The 7740-nt window shown below is 47.1% G+C and overlaps 1 protein-coding gene across 1 annotated transcript in view; it reads right to left on the bottom strand.

The window, feature by feature from the left end:
• Positions 1-7740, bottom strand: part of RIMKLA (ribosomal modification protein rimK like family member A) — a 35084-nt gene that overhangs the window by 19041 nt on the left and 8303 nt on the right. The window lies entirely within an intron of this gene.

Below are 7740 nucleotides of genomic sequence, written 5' to 3'. Positions count from 1 at the left end.
ATCACGACCTGAGCCGAAGGCAGTCGCTCAACCAACTGAGCCACCCAGGCGCCCCTAAATAAATAAAATCTTAAAAAAAAAAAAGAATCCACAGGGGATAGATAATAGAGCCCCGCACCTTGCTTCCACGTACCTCTAGTATTACTCAAAGTGTAGTGGGTTAGGAGGCTAGAAACGTCACGAAAAGGAAGCAGTGCAGCTCACTTAAGGAACCCTTACTAGCCTTGTAGGACTTAACCTTTAAAAGTCTGTCTGGAGGGGCACCTAGCTGGCTCAGGCACTATCGCATGAGACTCTTGATCTTGGGGTCATGAGTACCAGCCCCACGTCGGACACAGAAATTCTACTTAAAAAAAAAAAAAAAAAAAAAAGATAAAGATCTGTCTGGAAAATTATGTAACCACTTAAATGATCTTTATGAATATAATGAATGCAAAAATGCCAATAGTAAGCAGAAAAAAAAACAGGACACAAAGTGATAAATACAAATTAGAAAAGACAAGAAGGAAATACAGCAACATTCTAAGAGTGGGTAATGGGATGATGGGTGATTTCCTATTTTATACTTATCCATATTTTCCAAAATGTCTCCAAGTGCATGCTGCCTTTATAACAACAAACAAAAAAATCTTCAAAAAAATCAATCTACTAAAAATCAATTCCATATCAAAAAGTAGAATGCATCCAAAGACAACCGGTCCCTATGGCGAAAGGACTTGTGTCTGTATTACACCGGTAAACCAGGAGTATGAGCTTGGAGTGAAGACTCGTGGGACCAGGAGTTCAGTCTCCAAGTATCTGTAGGGCTTCTATGCAGAAGACTTACTTGGCTTATCTTCTCCAACCCCAAGAGATACAGCTATCCGGGAGCATTGTTTTGTCTGTCAGTTCACTCCTGTATCTCCAGCCCCTAGAACAGTGCCTGGGGCATGACAGGCACCTGATGTTTGCTGAATTGTTCAGAAGCCACAGGGAGACAGATTTGGAACCCTGGAGATGGAAATGGGATGGGGAGGGCAATTGGAAATGAGTTCAGGGAATTACGTGGTCAGTCGTAGGGAACCTTTTTAAAGGAGTATTTAAAAGGCTCTAAAGAAAACCTTTTAAACAGTTTCAGAACCATCTTATATATAGGCTTTAACCTCAGTGCCTTCTATTCTGTAAGCGATGTGCTACGCAACCAGATAATTCCGAGAACACAAAAGATGCTGATGAAAAGTTACTATTTCTCCATGGGGAGGATGAATAATGTCAGTGCAAAAACACGAAGCAAAACAAAACAAAAGGAAGCAAACAAAAGAAACCAAAACCACAAAACTACTATATGGATCTAACTTGCAGTTTCCCCCCATTCTAGATGTTCCATCAATTGAACCAAAGGGGGCAGGTGTAATCATTAAGATACACTGTTTCCAGTACTTCTGAGGACAGTGTGAGCCCGAGGAAGTGGAACATAATTCTCAGGGATGACTTATAAAGAGCATTCAGGTTATCTTCACTTTGCCATCAGAAAACAGCATCATTTATATAGGCTTTCTCCTTTGCCCCTTACAGCCCCTGGGGAAAAGAATATATAAAGGAGAAAAAAAGCAAACCCTGTATTAGCATCCTCAAAACCCATAGGAAAAGAAAGAAAAGTATTCCAGTGGGTGAGAACGGTGAGTAAACACTCAGGGCAGAAGCAACAACAGCCCAGGACGACATCACGGGATGCGGTAATATGTGCAAATCTGCTCTGAAAACTCTCCAGAGCCATCCACATTGGGGGGGGGGGGGGGGCGCGGGCATCACCACGGTACACACACTCCACTGAGCAGGGGGGACAGCTTAGGGAGGTTTGCACCACCTGATGAGAAAGATGGCTTTGCAACAGAAAAGTGACCTAGAGAAATGAGAAGCAGCAGAAACGTCTGACTTTCAAATCCCAACATGAGGCCACAGACGAACAGTTAAACTTCTAAATGGGAAGAAAAGAATTCAGTCGTTTCTGGAAATACCAACCACAGGTGGACGGAGACAGCTCAGCCCCAAGCAGATTCACAGACACCTAGGAAATCTTACCAGAAGTTCATCTCTCTTCTCCAAAGGTAAATCTTTGGGCCTGGCTCATTCCAACTGAAGCCTTCAATAAATGAAGAATGGAATGGGTTAAAGCGGAGCCGGGAAGGCTCTACACCACGCGGTTAGACAGGTGTGGGCTCTGGCTGGGCCGGCTTTTAGCTGTGTGCCGAGGGCCGGGACAGGCTCAGGAGCACATCTGCACAGCTAGCTCCTCCTCGGCCCGCGTTCACCGCTCCAGCATCCGTGCCATGCGCATCCTCGCCTGCTCTCTTTGCCATCTACCCCTAGGGGGAATCACCATTTCTAGAAGTAGTAGACAAGAGGCGGCCTCTCTTACGTGGCTTCGGCACGAACAGCAGATGCACACGGCCATGGCCAAGAACAACTTGGGTGTGAGGGTGGCTCTTGGCAAACCTGCTCCTGAGTTCTGAGCCCTTGAACCACTTAATAATGGCTCCCCCTCACCCCATTCACATCTGCTCTCAGGAAAGGACCTGATGAACTTAAAACAGGATGCAGTTTAAATGTGTCACCTCTCCCGGAGTCCTTAACATTTCCACTGCAATCTATGGGCCTTGAGCCAAGGGAATGAAGAGCCGATGCAGGACATCAGGGCAGGCAGGACTCTGCTGGCTGTGGGTGGATGGAGGGAAAGCGCTCAGCAATGAGAGGCTCGTGCCCTCAAATAACAAGGGATTTCATGTGACTAAGTACCCAGTGCTCTTGGGCATCACCTTGACATGGGGAACAGGGCAGGAGGAAGGGAGCATAGCTGTTTCTGGAATATTATTTGGGGTCTCCCAGACTCCTACATTGGGCTTGAAATGTACTGTTTAGCTTCAAACCACCTTTTTTTTTTTTTAACTAAATTACCCTGTCCCCAAACAGATCAGTAAGATAGTGAAAAAGATCAGACCCCAAACTAATTCGTACAGTGACCAATGGCCAACCCAGTCTAAATCAAGTGTTTGAAGCCACAACAATATTTTCTCCATATTACTTCTAAAAAGAATAATCTACTTTCATGGTTCATTATATTCTGATATCCTTTTGAACTGTTATTTATATTTGGAAATATTTTACTGCATTAAAAACAAAATAGAATAATGGGACAACTTTTCCCAATGAACTGGGCCTGCTCTTTTCTAACTCATACATCAGGTTAAATTACGTTAATTCTACAAAACTAGACTTTTCGCGTTGTATGTACAATAGCAAAGAAATGTACTCTATAATACAGAGAAATAGCTTTAGAAAGAAGCAAATCATTCTTGGAAAGTAGAGCTCTAAAAATTCAAAACCAGAGTCAGCGGTACAGACATTCAGATCTGAATCTGGTGAGCATTTTTATTGAGCATCTGTTGTATTTTAGGTACTTTGCTAAGACCTTTCACATATATTATCTCATTTAAATGAAAAATTTCTTGGGGCACCTGACTGGTTCAGTCGGTAGAGCATGCGGCTCTTCTTGCTCTTAGGGTTGTGAGTTTGAGACCCACATTGGGTGTAGAGATTACTTTAAGAAAAGATTAGGGACGCCTGGGTGGCGCAGTCAGTCAAGCATCTGACTCTTGGTTTCGGCTCAGGTTGTGATCTCAGGGTTGGAAGACTGAGCCCCGCGTCAGGCTCCCTGCTCAGCTCAGAGTCCGCTTAGAGTTTCTCTCTCCCTCTTTCTCTGCCCCTCCCCGCTCCGCGCTCTCTCCCTCTCTCTCTAAAATAAATAAATCTTTTTTTTATTAAATTAGATAAATAGACGAAAGATTTCTTGTCATATGGATCCCTGCAATAGATCTGACTTTAAAAGTCTCCACATTGGAAGCCTGGGTGGCTCAGTCGGTTAAGCGACTGCCTTCAGCTCAGGTCATGATCCTGGAGTCCCGGGATCGAGTCCCGCATCGGGCTCCCTGCTCAGCGGGGAGTCTCCTTCTCCCTCTGACCCTCCCCCTTCTCTTGCTTCTCTCTCAAATAAATAAATAAAATCTTAAAAAAAAAAGTCTCCACATTGACAAAGAACTGATATGTAATGGGTCACCACCCTCCCGACCTGTGCTGTGCACGTGTGTGCGCACACACACACACACACACACATCCCAGCTTCACAAGAGAAAGCTGCAGAAGTAAACTGGTTTCTCATGCACTAGGAAAAAACCTTCAAGCACAAAGCAAGCGGCAGAAATAAGAAAATCACAGGACCCGATGGCCCGGTGGCAAGCAAGGCCCTCACTTCCAGCAGCTTTTAGAACCCCTCTATTTTCACAGGATCATGTGACAGTGGCTGGCAGGGAAGCTCTGCAAGTTGTCAGAAAGGAATCGACAATATAAATAAAGTAAGTGGATAACCCACGGAGAGCTTTGTGTTACCTTGTTGTGTGACGAGGAAGATGTGCCCTTTGGAACCTGATCTGGCTCTCATCTCAATGATGCTCTAGGTTTTCCCTGGTTCCTTTCTACCCTACACTCACTACTTTCTCCTAAGGAAGTTATTTTTATTTTTAATGAGTACATGCTATCACCACTCCTCCTTCCCTTTAAAGTTCTTTGTTGGGGTGCCTGGGTGGCTCAGTCGTTAAGCGTCTGCCTTCGGCTCAGGTCGTGATCCCAGGGTCCTAGGATCGGGTCCTGCATCGGGCTCCCTGCTCAGTGGGAAGCCTGCTTCTCCCTCTCCCACTCCCCCGCTTGTGTTCCCTCTCTCGCGGTGTCTCTCTCTGTCCTCCACCTCATTAAAACCCAGTCATTCTGTGGCCCCTTCTGTTCTCCACCAACTGCTGTTTTCAGGTCATTTAATTCACTTCAACCTTTACTGAACTGTTGGGATGAGTCAGACACACTATGAAGCAGGAAGACCACGCTGAACCAGGTGATCTCTGCCTACGAGGAGCTTAGTCTCCTTACGGACATATAGACACAACTTAAATATTCATTCAGTCCGTCACTCAACCTCTCCGTTCAGCAAATATTTATTTAGCACCCACTCTGGGCCAAGTCCAGTGTTAGTTCGGGGGTCCCCAGAAGCACTCCCCAAGACAAGTGCAGGATGTTTATTATTAGGGTGGTAATTTCAGGAAATGCAGGTGGGGGAGTAGAGGAGGCAAGGTGACAAATACAGGGGGTGTTGTCAAGTGAGGGATCCCCCCCTCAGCAACTGGGGCTTACTCATGATAATAAGAAATGGTTTAGTGCCCATGCCTGTTATCCCACCGAGGGGAGAGGAAGGTGGCAATCGGTAATTTTTGTACACCTGCTCTTTGGTTGCAAGCTGCTCCAGTGGCGTGATAGTAATTTCCGGGCCCTTCTGGCTTGCCATGCATATGTGGACCCCAGGGACATCAAATGGTAAGGGCAACAGGGACACGGGAGGGCCACGGCGGCTAAGGAACAGGTGCCATCTTAAAGGCTGGGCATGGGGTGGAGGGGTGATCCCTGGAATTGAAGAAGAAAGACCACACACAATTGTGATGAATGCCGGTGATGCTCTGTGCAGAGCACCTGGGTGTTAGGCAGTTATCAGGCTGGTTTGGGCAGTGGGTGGGGAGAGGAGGCGACTGATTCTAACACAATGTGAGAAGTGGTCTAACAGGCATAAGAATCGGGGTTCAGTGATGGCAGAGGAGGAGGGAGCAGTTAGTGATAATCTCTGAGAGAGAATCAAGGAAAGTTTCAGAAAGGAGATGTTGACTCATGGTGCCTCTGGGCCCAGAAGAAATGTGTAAAACGAATCAATGTATAATGTCTACCTCTCAGAAAGAAATCCATGGTCAAGCTCTGGCATCTTCGAAGCCCTGAGCTGAGGGATATCTCAGGGTGAATGTATTTACAAAGGCATGGAAAGAGGTTGGGTTGACTTGAGCTGAAAGCCGATTATGGTGAAATGGATAAAGCACTGGCCTCCAAGTCAGAGACTTGATTTAATTCCTTGTTGTCATTTAACAACTTGGCAAGACACATGTCTCTCGGGGTGTCAGTTTCCTCTTCTGTAAAACAGAGGAGTCCCAGAACTTGGAAACCATCTCCCAACCCCCGCCCCACCCTCCACCTTACCAACCCGAGCTTCCTTGAAACCATGAAGACAAAGCTCATCCAAGCCCTTTATCCCTTTCTTGTATCGGTCACCCAAGAGTCCAGTCTCCAAGGCCACCTCATTTCGCTAGAGGCTAAACCCCACCTGGCTCTGACATTGTCTTTTCTGCTCCCATCTTCCACTCCTTCTCCCCTTCACAGTGTCCTCCGGGACTCAAGGGGCAGCAAATCCCCTATCCTTGACCTTTCGGGTGAGTGTTCCCTTCGCCTTCTTTTCCTGAGTGCAGCGGACCCCTGGCTCTCCCCAGTAACACTGCTTCCCCGACGTCCCTTCCCAGTTGTGGTTGTTCTCTCTCCCTGGCCCCTGGGATTCCTGAGCCTGCCAGTGGGAGAGATGCTGCTTGATCCTCGCTGTGGCTTCCAGACCATCCTCCTCTCCCTCCCCTAAAACTCCCAGTTTGATTCTCATCCCATTGTACATCACTCCACCTGTGCAAGTCATCCAGGGACCCCAGCTACCCACCTCTGTCCCTGGAGCTTTAGCTCCTGACTCACTGGCTCCCCACGCTGTCAGAGCTGGTGGTGATTTCAATATCCTTGTGCAGAATTTTTCTAATGCCCAGGCCCGTTTCCTGACCTCATTTCCTCCAAGGATGCTGTCCAGCACCCCATCTCAGCCACCACTCTGGGTTACATTCTAGACTTAACGCACTCATCATAATTCCAGTCTCCAATCAGTGTCTCCTATCTTTCCAGCTTACTCTCTCTAGTACCCCAACTCCAGCCAAACTTTGACCCCAGGAACTCCATGCACGGGTCCCCGTCTTTTCACTGTCCCTCATTTACCCTTCTAATCTATTTAAATTCCGGAGTCAAAGCACCATACCATGCATCTTCAAACCTACGGTACATCCTCAAATCTTGCACCTGTTTCTTGCTTGGCTAAACCACGCCATTAGACCAATCCAACTCTGCCTACTTCGTGTGCCCCACTGTGCGATGGAATATGGAGAAAAGAATACATAAACCTGCTGACTGGTCTCAAGGGCATCCTCCCTGCCGCCTGGCAAGCACCCTATTTCCCCGGGGACATTCACTCTCCCTGACCCTAGACGATTTCACTTTCTCTTCTTGCTACTGCCTCCCGCCTTCTCCCTCTTCCTATTAGAGGAGGAGAGAAAGAGAAGAGGCGAGAAGCTGAAGCAATCAGAAAGGAACTTCTCTACAAGCTGCCACAGCACATCTGCCCACCTGCCAGCACCTGGCTCATACAGGTTACTTTCTCTCTTATGAGAATGGCTGAAGCGTCCTCGCTCCTAGCTCAGGCCAGCTCCTGGAAATATGCAATAGATCCCAACCCCTCCCACTCATTTGAAACACTGCTCCAGCAATTCACCTCTCTCTCCTGCATCATCAATTTCTCTCCATTGGATCACTCACGTGAGCATACAACATGCTGTTATTTCTCTTTTCTTCAAGAAAAGCTTCTCAAACCCATCTGCCCTTTGAGTAATGTCTGAGTCAGCTCAGGCTGCTATAACAAAATGCCACAGACTGGGTGGCTTAAACAAGAGACATTTATTTCTCAAGGTTCTGGGGACTGGAAGTCTGATAGGGCTGGCATGGCTGGGTTCTGGTAAGGGCCCTGTTCCTGGCTTGCAG

This window comes from Leptonychotes weddellii, chromosome 4 (assembly GCF_054177405.1).
Source record: "Leptonychotes weddellii isolate Sample4059 chromosome 4, ASM5417740v2, whole genome shotgun sequence".
NCBI lineage: Eukaryota > Metazoa > Chordata > Mammalia > Carnivora > Phocidae > Leptonychotes > Leptonychotes weddellii.
This window is presented reverse-complemented; position numbering and strand designations above follow the sequence as displayed.